This window comes from Apium graveolens, chromosome 9, assembly GCF_009905375.1.
Source record: "Apium graveolens cultivar Ventura chromosome 9, ASM990537v1, whole genome shotgun sequence".
NCBI lineage: Eukaryota > Viridiplantae > Streptophyta > Magnoliopsida > Apiales > Apiaceae > Apium > Apium graveolens.
Genome location: NC_133655.1, coordinates 192,473,669 through 192,488,732, shown reverse-complemented (window position 1 = coordinate 192,488,732; position 15,064 = coordinate 192,473,669).

Here is a 15,064-nt window from a genome sequence, read left to right as displayed (position 1 = left end):
CCACACAACGAGACTCGTTCCTAATTTACTAGATAAAATTTAAAATGATTTCTTCGACGATCCAAACATACGGATGTTAGATATATCAATTTTATTCATATGAAAAAATTATTAAAAAAATTCAAATTCATCTTTTATGTCAAGATTAGAAAAATCTAGTAAAAGTACAACTCCACACAACGAGACTCGTTCCCTATTTATTGGATAAATTTTTAAAATAATTTCTTCAATGATCCAACCGAACAGATATTAAGATATATCAATTTTAGTCATATAAAAAGATTATTAAAAAAATTCAAATTCATCTTGCATGTTTGGATTAATAAAAATCTAATAAAAGTACATCTCCAGGCAACAAGACTCGTTCCTAATTTACTAGATAAATTTTTAAAATGATTTCTTCAATGATCCAACTGTACGGATATTAAAATATATCAATTTTAGTCATAGAAAAAAAATGTTAAAAATTTTCAAATTCATCTAGCATGTCTGGATTAGAAAAATCTAGTAAAAGGATACTCCAAACAACGAGACTCGTTCCCGATTTACTAGATAGAATTTTAAAATAATTTCTTTGACAATCCAACCGTACGGATGTTAATATTTATTAATTTTAGTCATATGAAAAAATTAATAAAAAAAATTCAAATTTATCATGCATGTGAGGATTTGAAAAATCAAGTAAAAGTACAAGTCCAGACAACGAGACTCGTTCCCAATTTAATAGATAAATTTTTAAAATAATTTCTTCGATGATCCAAACGTACGGATATTAAGATATATCAATTTTAGTCATAGCAAAAAAAAATCAAATACATCTAGCATGTCAGGATTTGAAAAATCTAGTAAAAGGACACTCCAAACAACGAGACTCGTTCCCGGTTTACTAGATAACTTTTTAAAGTGATTTCTTCAACGATCCAACCGTACGGATATTAAGATATATCAATTTTAGTCATAGGAAAAAATTATTAAAAAATTTCAAATTCATCTTGCATGTCAGGTTTTGAAAAATCTAGTAAAATTACAACTGCAGACAACGAGACTCGTTCCTGTTTTACTAGATAAATTTTTAAATGATTTCTTCGACGATCCAACCATACGGATGTTAAGATATATAAATTTTATTCATAGGAAAAAATTATTATAAAATTTCAAATTCATCTTACAAGTCAGGATTAGAAAAATCTAGAAAAAGTACAACTCCACACACCGAGACTCGTTCCCAATTTACTAGATAAATTTTTAAAAAGATTTCTTCAATGATAAAACTGTACGGATATTAAGATATATCAATTTTAGTCATAGGAAAAAAATATTAATAAATTTTAAATTCATATAGAATGTCAGGATTAGAAAAACCTAGTTAAAGGACACTCCAAACAACGAGACTCGTTCCCGATTTACTAGATAAATTTTTAAAATGATTTCTTCAATGATCCAAACGTACGAATATTAAGAAATATTAATATTGGTCATTGGAAAAAATTAATAAAAAATTACAAATTCATCTTGCATGTCAGGATTTGAAAAATCTAGTAAAAGTACAACTCCAGACAACGAGACTCGTTCCCGATTTACTAGATAAATTTTTAAAATGATTTCTTCGATGATCCAAATGTACGAATATTAAGATATATCAATTTTAGTAAAAGGAAAAAACATTAAAAATTTCAAATTAATCTAGCATGTGAGGATAAGAAAAAACTAGTAAAAGGACACTCCAATCAACGAGACTCGTTCCCGATTTACTAGATAAATTTTTAAAATTATTTCTTCAATGATCCAACCGTACGAATATTAAGATATATCAATTTTAGTCATAGAAAAATTTAATAAAAAATTTCAAATGCATCTTGCATGTCAGGATTTGAAAAATCTAGTAAAAGTACAACTCCAGACAACGAGACTCGTTCCCGATTTACTAGATAAATTTTTAAAATGATTTCTTCGACAATCCAACCATACGCATGTTAAGATATATTAATTTTATTCATAGGAAAAAATTATTATAAAATTTCAAATTCATCTTGCATGTCACGATTAGAAAAATCTAGTAAAAGTACAACTCCACACAACGAGACTCGTTCCTAATTTACTAGATCAAATTTAAAATGATTTCTTCGACGATCCAAGCATAAGGATATTAAGATATATCAATTTTAGTCATAGGAAAAAAATATTAAAAAATTTCAAATTCATCTAGCATGTCAGGATTAGAAAAATATAGTAAAAGGACACTCCAAATAACGAGACTCGTTCCCGATTTACTAGATAAAATTTTACAATGATTTCTGATAGGGATAAATAAATCCTGATTGTATAGATAAATATTGCAAGGTGTGGGCTGCTAGGCCCAATAAGATGTATGACATTCAGACCAAGAAGGTCAGCACATTGATCAGGCCAGATGGACCAGATCAGGCCTGATGGAACAAAGAAGGCCCAAGAACCCTGATTATTTATTAATTTCGTAATTAATAAATAAAGGAGGAAAACAGCTATTAAGATAAGTCCTAGTGGGGATATAAATCCTTGTAGATTGGTCTCAAGGGGACCTAAAAGGATAAGGAATCAGTTTCCAACTATCTAGGACTCCAAAGTCCATTCTAATTATGAGACTTGCCCACCAAGTCTCCTATACCAAGTCCAATTCAAGGACTCTCAACATCTATATAAGGGGCCTCACCCCATAAATCAGAACTACGTTTTTTGGCTTGATTCTCTAATTCACAGAGATACGTAGGCCTTGATCTCGTAAAGGCAGAATTAAGCTACGAAACACGAGAGCAGCCATTAAAGGCCTTGAGCTCCCGAATCTTAGTAATAAATACAGCAAATAATAACCTTAGTATTTTATCCATAACATTTGGCGCCGTCTGTGGGAAGCACAACAACAACCATGGCGAGTACACGGAGAACAATTGGAGCTCTAGAGGAAGGAACACCATCAGAGACAACCCAGGTGATTTCATCAACCGTGGAGGTTCCTCCCGATTCAACTTATGCATCTACTCAGGGGGAAGCCCAGACAGGGGCAACTCAACCTCAGCTACAAGGGACAACTCCCCCGACTATTCAAGGTATGAATCCTCAAGTTCAACAAGTACATATACCTGTGAATTCTCGACCCGTTGGGTATGAATATTCAACTATTGTTACTACTAACCCCCCTTATGGGATGCCCCTTCACCCTGAGGTTGGAGGAAGCGGATATGCTGGGCGAAGCGAAGCATGAGGGCAGTCGCCCCCTATATACGAGGTTTGGGTCCTATCCCTGAGGATCGGGAATTTTCTGGTCCTTACACTAAGAGAGACTCCGAATCTTCGGATGATGAAGTGGCCCCGAGAAGGAGGCGTCCTGGAAAAGAGCCAATGAACGATGGAAGGCAACGCCTCCAAAGCACCCCAGGGGCGAATCCCCAAGAAGTGCAGGAAAGGATCAGGGCTCATGAGGCTGAAATCCAAAGGCTGAGGCGTGATTTGGAGGCTCACCAGGCCACCAGACCCCAGATACCTCCTAGGGGGAGAAATCCTCCTCCTGTCATAGACCTGGATGGTCCGGTAAGAAGAAGGGTTGTTGTCCCAAGAACTGATCCAAGCAATCTCCTTCCCCTTGGAGATCCTGATGATCCAACTCCACCCTTCACAGAAGAGATAATGAATGCCCATGTCTCAAGGAAATTCAAGATGCCCACTATCAAAGCCTATGATGGCACGGGAGACCCCGCTAATCATGTTAGGACATTCTCTAATGCACTGTTGCTGCAGCCCGTGAATGATGCTATAAAGTGTCGGGCCTTCCCTCAAACCCTGTCGGGTATGGCTCAAAGATGGTACAGTCGCCTGCCCCCAAATTCTATTGGATCGTTCAGAGAATTAAGTCAGGCTTTTATTAAGCAATTCATCAGTGGAAGAGTCCATGAGAAAAGTTCAGCATCTCTTATGAGTCTTGTGCAGGGAGCTAAGGAATCCTTGAGAGATTACCTGAATCGTTTTACAAAGGAGGCTTTAAAAGTCCCAGACCTTGATGATAAGGTAGCCATGATAGCACTGCAACAAGGAACTAGAGATGAGTTTTTCAAGATGTCCTTGGCCAAACGTCCCCCTGAAAACATGTTGCAACTCCAAGAGAGGGCAGGGAAGTATATCAAGGTTGAAGAAAGCATGAGGAAGACCGTGGTAAGTAATGAGCCCACTGGAGGCAAGAAGCGAAAAACTGATCTGGAGTATATCGCTAAGGACAAATATCCTAGAACCGAACAAAACCCTGATTCAACCCCCAAGAAGGGAGGACCTGGGCAAAAGTTCACTGAATACGCTAAGCTGAGTGCTCCTAGAAGTCAGATTTTGATGGAGATTGAGAAAGATAGAGATATTCGCTGGCCTAAGCCCTTGAAGGCTGATCCCGCCAAGCTAGATAAGAGCAAGTATTGCAGGTTTCACAAGGATGTTGGCCATGACACTGATGAGTGTAGGAAATTGAAAGATGAAATTGAGTTTTTGATTCGAAAAGGAAGGTTGAACAAGTATACTGGAGATGGAGGGGACAAAAACAATAATGGAAGGAAGAACCTTGAAGATCGTAGGAGGGACCAAGACGATCAGGGGCGGAATCCCCAACCTAGAGGGCCAGTTATAAATGCAATTTTTGGAGGACCACGACGTCCTCGAGGACCTGTGATAAACACGATCTTTGGAGGTCCAACTGCTGCTGGATTGTCCAAAAATTCCAGAAAGGTATACACCAGGGAGGTTATGCATATTGTTGGAGAAGCCCCGAAGAAGGCCAGGACAGAAGTAACATTGGCTTTTGATGATTCCGACCTAGAGGGTGTGAAGTTTCCCCATGACGACCCACTGGTCATAACACTGATAATAGGAAATAGCCCGGTTAAGAGGGTCCTTGTGGATAATGGTGCTTCTGTGGATATCTTGCTCCACGACACCTTTCTAAGGATGGGGTATAATGACTCCCAGTTGACACCAACTGACATGCCGATATATGGATTTGCTGGAGTAGAATGTCCTGTGGAAGGGATAATCAAATTGCCGACCACCATAGGTACGGAGCCAAGGCAAGCAACGCAGATGCTGGATTTCGTGGTGGTAAAGGCTAGTTCAACTTATAATGCTATCATGGGGAGAACAGGGATACATGCCTTCAAGGCAGTCCCCTCTTCCTACCATTCAGTCATGAAGTTTCCCACCCGAAACGGGATTGGAGAAGAGAGAGGAGATCAAAAAATGGCTAGAAGCTGTTATGTGGCCTCTTTGAGGGCAGATGGAGTCGGGGGGCAGGTTCTTCCTATTGAAGATATGGATGTTCGAGAAAATGACGAGAATAGAGGAAGACCAGCAGAAGAATTGGTTTCGGTTCCTTTAGACCCCAAGAATCCTGAGAGGATGACTTTCATTGGAGCCACATTAGAGGAGCCCCTTAGAGGGAAGTTAGTGAAATTTTTGCAAGAAAATAGTGATGTGTTTGCATGGTCAGCCGCTGATATGCCAGGCATAGACCCGGAGTTAATTACTCACAAGCTAAACGTGGATCCAAGCCGGAAGACAGTGAAACAAAAGAAAAGAAATTTTGCCCCGGAAAGATAAGAGGCTATAAAACAAGAGGTAGAAAAGCTCTTAGAAGCTGGTTTCATTGAGGAGATTCAATTTCCGGAGTGGTTAGCAAACCCTGTAATGGTGAAGAAGGCTAATGGAAAGTGGATGATGTGTATAGACTTCACTGATCTGAATGATGCATGCCCCAAAGACTGTTTTCCGCTGCCTAGAATTGATACTTTGATTGATGCCACTGCTGGACATGAGATGCTGAGTTTCATGGATGGATTTAGCGGATATAACCAGATCAAAATGCATAAGGATGACATTCCAAAGGTATCATTTATCACTGACTTTGGTGTTTATTGTTATCTTGTTATGACGTTTGGTCTCAAGAATGCAGGAACCACCTATCAAAGGTTGGTGAATAGAATTTTTAAGGATCTTATTGGTAAGAATATGGAAGTCTATGTTGATGACATGTTAGTCAAGAGTCTAGTAAAAACTGATCATATAGCCCATTTAAGGTAAGCTTTTGAGGTCCTGAGGTACCACAAGATGATGTTGAATCCTACGAAGTGTGCATTCGGAGTAGGATCTGGAAAATTCTTGGGATTGATGGTCTCAAAAAGAGGAATTAAGGCTAACCCCGATAAAATAAAGGCAATCCTGGACATGGAACCACCAAAAACTATCAAGGATGTTCAGAAGCTCACAGGAAGGGTTGCTGCGCTAGGACGATTCATCTCCAAGTCAGGAGACAAGTGCTTGTCATTTTTCAAGTCACTAAAGAACATTAAAGACTTTGTATGGAGTGAGGAAAATCAGAAGGCATTTGAAGAGTTAAAGAAGTATATGGGCCAGGCCCCGTTGTTGGCCAAGCCAGTTCTGAGTGAAGTTTTATTCTTGTACTTGGTTGTTTCAGAGAGCGCCTTGAGCGCGGTGTTGGTTAAGGAGGAACTGAAAGTCCAGAAACCCGTATACTATGTCAGCAAAATTTTGCATGGTGCTGAGTTGAATTATTCAACTATTGAGAAATTCTCTTTAGCCTTGGTAATGGCTTCAAGAAAGCTGCGTCCTTATTTTCAAGCTCACCAGATTGAAGTGCTAACAAATCAGCCACTGAGAAATATTATTCACAGTCCCAAGGCAAGTGGGAGACTGATTAAGTGGGCAATAGAGTTGGGAGAGTTCGATCTCAAGTATAAGCCACGTACGGCTATAAAAGCCCAGGCACTAGCTGACTTCGTGGTGGAATGTACCATACCCAACCAAGAAGTCGGGGGGCAGGAAGATACCATACCTCAAGACAAGGGAGTCGACAATGGGGACAGGGAGAAGGATGATACGGAGAAAGAATATTGGGTTCTCTATTTTGATGGAGCATCAAAAACAAATTCCAGTGGAGCAGGGTTGGTTTTGCAAAGCCCTGATGGATTCTTAATTGAGTATGCTATGAAGCTAGACTTCCCAACCACAAACAATGAGGCAGAGTATGAAGCCCTGATTGCTGGCCTTGGTCTAGCTGGGACACTTAGAGTCAAAAACTTAAAGGTCCGTGGAGACTCAAAGCTGATCATATCCCAGGTAAAGGGAGAATTTGAGGCAAGAGATGATACGATGGCTAAATATGTTCACCTAGTAAGGGCTGTGATGACCCAATTTAATGAATGCCATGTTGAACACATTCCAAGGGAAGAAAATGCTAAAGCAGATGCGCTATCAAAGTTTGCCTCATCTGAGATTGAAGAAAGTTCAGGAAGTGTGTACTTCCGTGTTTTGAAGACACGAAGCATAGACGTTAAGCTTGTGGCTCCCATAGGCTTGGGGACGTCATGGATTGATCCCATCAAGGCTCATATTCAGACCGGTTGGTTGCCAAGTGATGCAACTAAGGCATGGAAGCTAACTATTCGAGCACTAAGGTACTCCTTGATAGATGGAATTCTGTACAAGAGATCTTTCGTGGTTCCTTACTTGAGGTGTCTCAGGCCCGACGAGGCACGCTTGGCTCTTGAGGAAGTGCATGAAGGTATTTGTGGGCAACACTTGGGGGGGCAGGGCCTTGGCTCATAAGGTAACCCGTTTAGGCTTCTATTGGCCAGAAATGATGGCTGATGCCAAAGAATATATGAAGAAGTGTGATCGCTGTCAGAAGCATGCACCAGTTGTTAGACCACCCCCCGAGATGTTGACCTCTATCAACTCACCTATTCCCTTTGCTATGTGGGGGATGGATATTTTAGGGCCTTTTCCTATGGCCACGACACAAAGGAAGTTTCTGATTGTAGCCATTGATTATTTCACCAAGTGGATCGAAGCCAAACCCTTGGCCAAAATCACAACTAAGCAGGTTACACAATTCCTGTGGGAAAACATTATGTGCCGATATGGAATTCCCCGTATCCTCGTCACTGACAATGGAACACAATTCAACAATGAGGAATTTAAGAAGTATTGTGAAGAAAATGAAATTGAGTTACGATTCACCTCTGTGGCTCACCCGCAAGCCAATGGGCAAGCAGAGGTAGCAAATCGGATAATCCTGGATGGACTAAAGAAGAGGATCGAGAAGTCAAGAAATAATTGGGTGGATGAGATACTTCCCATATTGTGGGCCTATAGGACTACTTGTAGAGTCACGACAGGAGCAACTCCCTTCATGTTGGCGTATGGGGCAGAAGCAGTAGTTCCAGTGGAGATATCACATTCCTCTCCAAGGATTCAGGCTTTCAATGTCGAGGAAAATGAGGAAGGACAAAGGTTGGCTCTAGACTTAATCGATGAAGTACGAGATGAAGCACATGCAAAGATAGTAGAGTATCAGAAGAAAGCTTCATTCTACTACAACTTAAGGGTTAAAGAAAGGTTCTTTAAACAAGGTGACCTAGTCTTGAGGAAGATAGAAGCTTCTGGGGTAGGACAGAAAGGGAAACTTGCCCCAAATTGGGAAGGGCCGTACAAAGTCAAGAGCGGTCAGGGTAGAGGAACCTACAAGCTGGAGACTATGGATGGTTTTGAAGTCCCGAGAACCTGGCATGCACAAAACCTGAAGGTTTACTACGTGTAAGATAGTCGAAGTACGATTCTTACTTGCCATTGTGACAAGTAGGTTTAAAAGCACCTTGAAGCTTTGTTTGCATAGGATTTTTATTTTTTAGCTATTATTGATCAGGGTCGAACCCATATTATGTAAGGTTTTGGAAAACCAGACTTGAAATTGAAGAGTTCAAAATTATTTCAACCTATGGATGTTTGAGTTGTGATAATACTTGTGTGGCCATTAAGCCAAGTTTGAATATTAAAGTATCGAAAAAAAGGAGAAAATGCGAATAAGGAAAGTAGCATATAAAATAGCCCCGGAGGGTAATAAGTTTTAATACAAACAAAATTTCAGACATAAGTTAAGAATAAAATTACAGAATAGAAAAACTACTCCTCCATGCGGGAGCCTTCATTCTCTTGCTCCTTATCAGCGCCTTCAGCATCCTTCGCAGGAGAAGCGAGAGGAGAAGCAGTGTTAGGATCCAAGATGCGGTCATCTGACTGAGGGGAGTTGAAGAGGACGTCTATGCTGTCCTCCGACTCAGCCTGCTCGGGACTTATAAAGTCCTTAGGGTCGACTAAGCCCGGGTGCTTCTCAGAAACCGCCTTTACGGCCGCATCCCATCCCTGAGTAAACTGTAGGGAATAAATACCCTCATCATGAATCTCCATGAGATTCTTAAACTTGTCAGAATCCATGTAGTCATCAATGAGCTTATCCTTATCGCTCCTAAGTTTCACCAGCTCGGAATGAGCCTTAGCCAGCTCCTCTTTCTTCGTGTCCAGCTTCTTCTCCAGGACCTTGGCTCTCTCTTCCCATTTCTTCATCTCTTTTTCAAACCCATCTGAGTTACCCTTCCAGGACCTAGCCTGGTGGAGGGCCGCCTGGAAGTAGGTATTACTCTGCAAAGAAATATGTATGAGTTAGCACAAATTCGTTGAAATACGAGAAAGTTGGGATTCAAAGAAAAAGAAAAAAGAAAGTTACCGCAGCTTGGGCTTGAGAACCCAGAAGCTCAATAGTCTCGATATCACTCCCCGTAACAATGTCAGTAAAGTCATGGGGAGTGATGGAATGGTACGACCAATCCTTGGCATGTTTGGTGGATCCAACCACCGTATCGCTCCTCCTGAAGCCCCAGTTAGGCCTGAAGGAATGTGCCTTAAGTGGAGGATCCACATCGTCCCCCAACTCGACCACCGGGACATGGGGCTTAAGAAAAGAAGGACCGTCAGGTTTGCTCCTGGGGTCCTTGTTTAGCTTGGCCCTCTTCTGGCGGCCTGACTCCCCTTCCTTAGGCCTGTTGACATTATTGATGGCCTCGCAAGCTGAAAAAAAAAAGATAGAAAGAAAGAATATTAAATTGCAGGAGATATAAAATGTTACAATTAAAGGGAAAGAAAAATGGTTATCCAGTTATAAATTTACCCTTATCACTGGCCTGAGAGAGAACAACTTTCTTCAAGGAAAACTCCTCTAAAAGGGTCCAGGTGTCTGTTTTCCCATCATCCGAAATTAAGGCTTGGTAGGCCACCTCCTCCTCATCAGATAATCTGATGCTACCTGGACTCCCATCTGACACTTTGCAAAAGGGCCTACGGAAGAGTGTGGCCCAATCACCCCCAACCCAGGTCAGCCTCACAAACTCGTCCCTCCATTTAGGGTTATTCTCAACTATGGAATTACTATCGAAGATATGAGGGATTTTGGGCCGTTGACGAATTAAAACCCAACCTGGTTGACTCATGGCGCTATTATAGAATTGGAAAACTTTCCTAAAGACAGCTACGGAAAGAGGAAAATTGTTTCTAAGACAAAGGACCATAAAACAGATAATGTTCCTCCAAGCGTTAGGAGGGAGTTGACAAGGGTTAATTTGTACATCTGCAAGTAAGCGAGGAATAAATTCATGGAATGGGAACCTGAGACCCGCGGTCAGGGCTCCTCGATAGATAAACAAAGTATCCCCCTCCCAATTACAAGTCCTATCCCCAGGGGCGGCTGGAGTAATCCTAAGGTGGGGTGGAAGTCTGTACAGGGTGTTCATAGACTCTATCCTACCATCCAACTCATGAAAGGTGTTACCATGATTATACGAATCTAACTCAGATAGAGAGGGATATTCATCACCCCTCGAGTTAATCATATCAAGTAGGGAAGTACATGGAGATTGAATTTGAATGTTTTTACCTCTCTTAGAGACATTCATCTTCTGCAAACGAGCCAAGTCACGATCCGCCATTGATATGCTTCGGTTGAAGGCTTGAAACCCAGAAAAACCTGAGAAAGGGGGAGCTGCGGTGGCTGAGGTCGCCGGAAATCGTCTTCTCAAAGGGAGAGAACTCTAAAGAGGTTTATGAGAGAAAATGAGAGATGTGAGGTGAAATGAGGATTCTCACTTCACACTACACTTATATAGGCGAAAAGCTCGGGAAACGAGGCGTGTCTAGGCCCATTTAGCCAAGCCCAACCTAAAAGCCCATCAACCAGAAATAGCAGGAATAATCTAGAAACTCCTGTGGAATTTGAAAGGTCAAAAATCGACCAGAATTTTAAATTGGTTCGATCAGAGTCCTGATCGACGCAGAAGAGAGTCCTGATCGATATCTCATTCGAACAGGAGGGAAGAAATCCCCTATGTTCGATCAGAGTCCTGATCGACGCAGAAGAGAGTCCTGATCGATATCTCATTCGAACAGGAGGGAAGAAATCCCCTAAGTTCGACCAGAGTCCTGATCGACGCAGAAGAGAGTCCTGATCGATATCTTATTCGAACAGAAAGAAGAAATCCCCTAAGTTCGATCAGAGTCCTGATCGACGCAAAAAAGGATCCTGATCAATATCTCATTCGAACAGGAGGGAAGAAATCCCCTAAGATCGATCAGAGTCCTGATCGACACAGAAGAGAGTCCTGATCGATATTATATTCGATTAGAATGGTAGAAAGCCACTTAATTCGATCAGAATCTTGATCGAAATCGATCAAGAATCCTGGTCGAATAAGCCCATGTATCAGTCGACTAGGGTGTCACTTTGAAGGCCAATTCGATCAGAGTCCTGATCGAAATCGATCAGGAATCCTGTCGACCAGAATGTAAGTTCCTGAGCTAATTCGATCAGGATCCTGATCAAAATCGGTCAGGAATCCTGGTCGATTTTGTATACATCCTGGTCGATTTTGTATACATCCTGATCGATTTTTTATACATCCTGATCGATTTTAAGGCAGAAAATTAGGGAAAATCCAGAAATTAAGGATAAATCCCAGAAATTAGGGATAAATCCCAGAAAATTAGGATAAATCCCAGAAATTAGGGATAAATCCCGAAAATTAGGGACAAATCCCAGAAAATTAGGGAAAAATCCAGAAATAAAGGAAAAATCATTGTAAATATGTAGGTCACTCCACACTTTACACAAAAATGAAACTCTATAAGAGAATGAATAGACTTAACTTTTGCGAAACCTAATCAATGTTTCCCAAAAGTTGGGGGGCAAATGATAGGGATAAATAAATCCTGATTATATAGATAAATATTACAAGGTGTGGGCTGCTAGGCCCAATAAGAAGATGTATGACATTCAGACCAAGAAGGTCAGCACATTGATCAGGCCAGATGGACCAGATCAGGCCTGATGGAACAAAGAAGGCCCAAGAACCCTGATTATTTATTAATTTCGTAATTAATAAATAAAGGAGGAAAACAGCTATTAAGATAAGTCCTAGTGGGGATGTAAATCCTTGTAGATTGGCCTCAAGGGGACCTAAAAGGATAAGGAATCAGTTTCCTACTATCTAGGACTCCAAAGTCCATTCTAATTATGAGACTTGCCCACCAAGTCTCCTATACCAAGTCCAATTCAAGGACTCTCAACATCTATATAAGGGGCCTCACCCCACAAATCAGAACTACGTTTTTTGGCATGATTCTCTAATTCACAGAGATACGTAGGCATCTCGTAAAGGCAGAATTAAGCTACGAAACACGAGAGCAGCCATTAAAGGCCTTGAGCTCCCGAATCTTAGTAATAAATACAGCAAATAATAACCTTTGTATTTTATCCATAACAATTTCTTTGACGATCCAACTATACGGATGTTAATATATATTAATTTTAGTCATATGAAAAATTATTAAAAAAATTCAAATTTATCATGCATGTGAGGATTTAAAAAATCAAGTAAATGTACAACTTCATACAACGAGACTCGTTCCCGATTTACTAGATAAATTTTTAAAATAATTTCTTCGATGATCCAAACATACGGATATTAAGATATATTAATTTTAGTCAAAGGAAAAAAAATTAAAAAGTTTCAAATTAATCTAGCATGTCAGGATTAGAAAAATCTAGTAAAAGGACACTCCAAACAACGAGACTCTTTCCCGATTTACTAGATAAATTTTTAAAATGATTTCTTCAATGATCCAACCGTACAGATATTATGATATATCAATTTTATTCATAGGAAAAAATTAATAAGAAATTTCAAATTCATCTTGCATGTCAGGATTAGAAAAATCTAGTAAAAGTACAACTCCACACAACGAGACTCGTTCCCTGTTTACTAGATAAATTTTTAAAAAGATTTCTTAGACAATCCAACCGTACGGATGTTAAGATGTACCAATTTTGGTCATAGGAAAAAATTTTTAAAAAATTTCAAATTCATATTGCCTGTCATGATTTGAAAAATCGAATAAAAGTACAACTCCAGACAACGAAACTCGTTCCCGATTTACTAGATAAATTTTTAAAATAATTTCTTAGACGATCCAACCATATGGATGTTAAGATATATCAATTTTAGTAATAGGAAAAAATTATTCAAAAAATTCAAATTCATCTTGCATGTTAGGATTAAAAAAATGTAGTAAAAGTACAATTCCACACAACGAGACTCGTTCCCTATTTACTAGATAAATTTGTCAAATGATTTCTTAAACGATCCAACCTTATGGATGTTAAGATATATCAATTTTAGTCATATGAAAAAATTATTAAAAAAATTCAAATTCATCTTGCCTGTTAGGATTTGAAAAATCTATTAAAACAACAACTCCAGACAACGAGACTCGTTCCCGATTTACTAGATAAATTTTTAAAATGATTTCTTCGATGATCCAACCATATGGATGTTAACATATATCAATTCTAGTTATTGGAAAAAATTATTATAAAATTTCAAATTCATCTTGCATGTCAGGATTTGAAAAATCTATTAAAACTATAACTCCAGACAATGAGACTCGTTCCCGATTTACTAGATAAATTTTTAAAATGATTTCTTCGATGATCCAACCCTACGGATATTAATATATATCAATTTTGGTCATAGGAAAAAAATATTAAAAAATTTCAAATTAATCTAGCATGTCAGGATTACAAAAATCTAGTAAATGGACACTCCAAACAACGAGACTCGTTCCCGATTTACTAGATAAAATTTTAAAATGATTTCTTTGACGACCCAACCATACGGATGTTAATATATATCAATTTTACTCATATGAAAAAATTATTAAAAAATTTCAAATTAATCTTGCATGTCAGGATTAGAAAAATCTAGTAAAAGGACACTCCAATCAACGAGACTCGTTCCCGATTCACTAGATAAATTTTTAAATTGATTTCTTTGACGATCCAACCGTCAAAGAAATCATTTGAAAAAATTATTAAAAAAACTCAAATTCGTCTTGCATGTCAGCATTAGAAAACTCTAGTAAAAGTACAACTCCAAACAACGAGACTCGTTCCCGATTTACTAGATAAATTTTTAAATGATTTCTTTGACGATCCAACCATACAGATGTTAAGATATATCAATTTTATTCATAGGAAAAAATTATTATAAAATTTCAAATTCATCTTACAAGTCAGGAATAGAAAAATCTAGTAAAACTACAACTCCAAACAATGAGACTCGTTCCCAATTTACTAGATAAATTTTTAAAATGATTTCTTCGACGATCCAACCATACGAATATTAAGATCTATCAATTTTGGTCGTAGGAAAAAAATATTAAAAAATTTCAAATTAATCTAGCATGTCAAGATTAGAAAAATATAGAAAAGGACACTCCAAACAACGAGACTCGTTCCCGATTTACTAGATAAAATTTTAAAATGATTTCTTTGACGATCCAACCGTACGGATGTTAATATATATCAATTTTACTCATATGAAAAAATTATTAAAAAATTTCAAATTCATCTTGCAAGTCAGGATTAGAAAAATCTAGTAAAAGGACACTTCAATCAACGAAACTCGTTCCCGATTTACTAGATAAATTTTTAAAATGATTTATTTGACGATCCAACCGTACGGATGTTAAAATATATGAATTTTAGTCATTTGAAAAAAATTATTAAAAAAAATCAAATTCGTCTTGCATGTTAGGATTAGAAAACTCTAGTTAAAGGACACTCCAAACAACGAGACTCGTTCCCGATTTACTA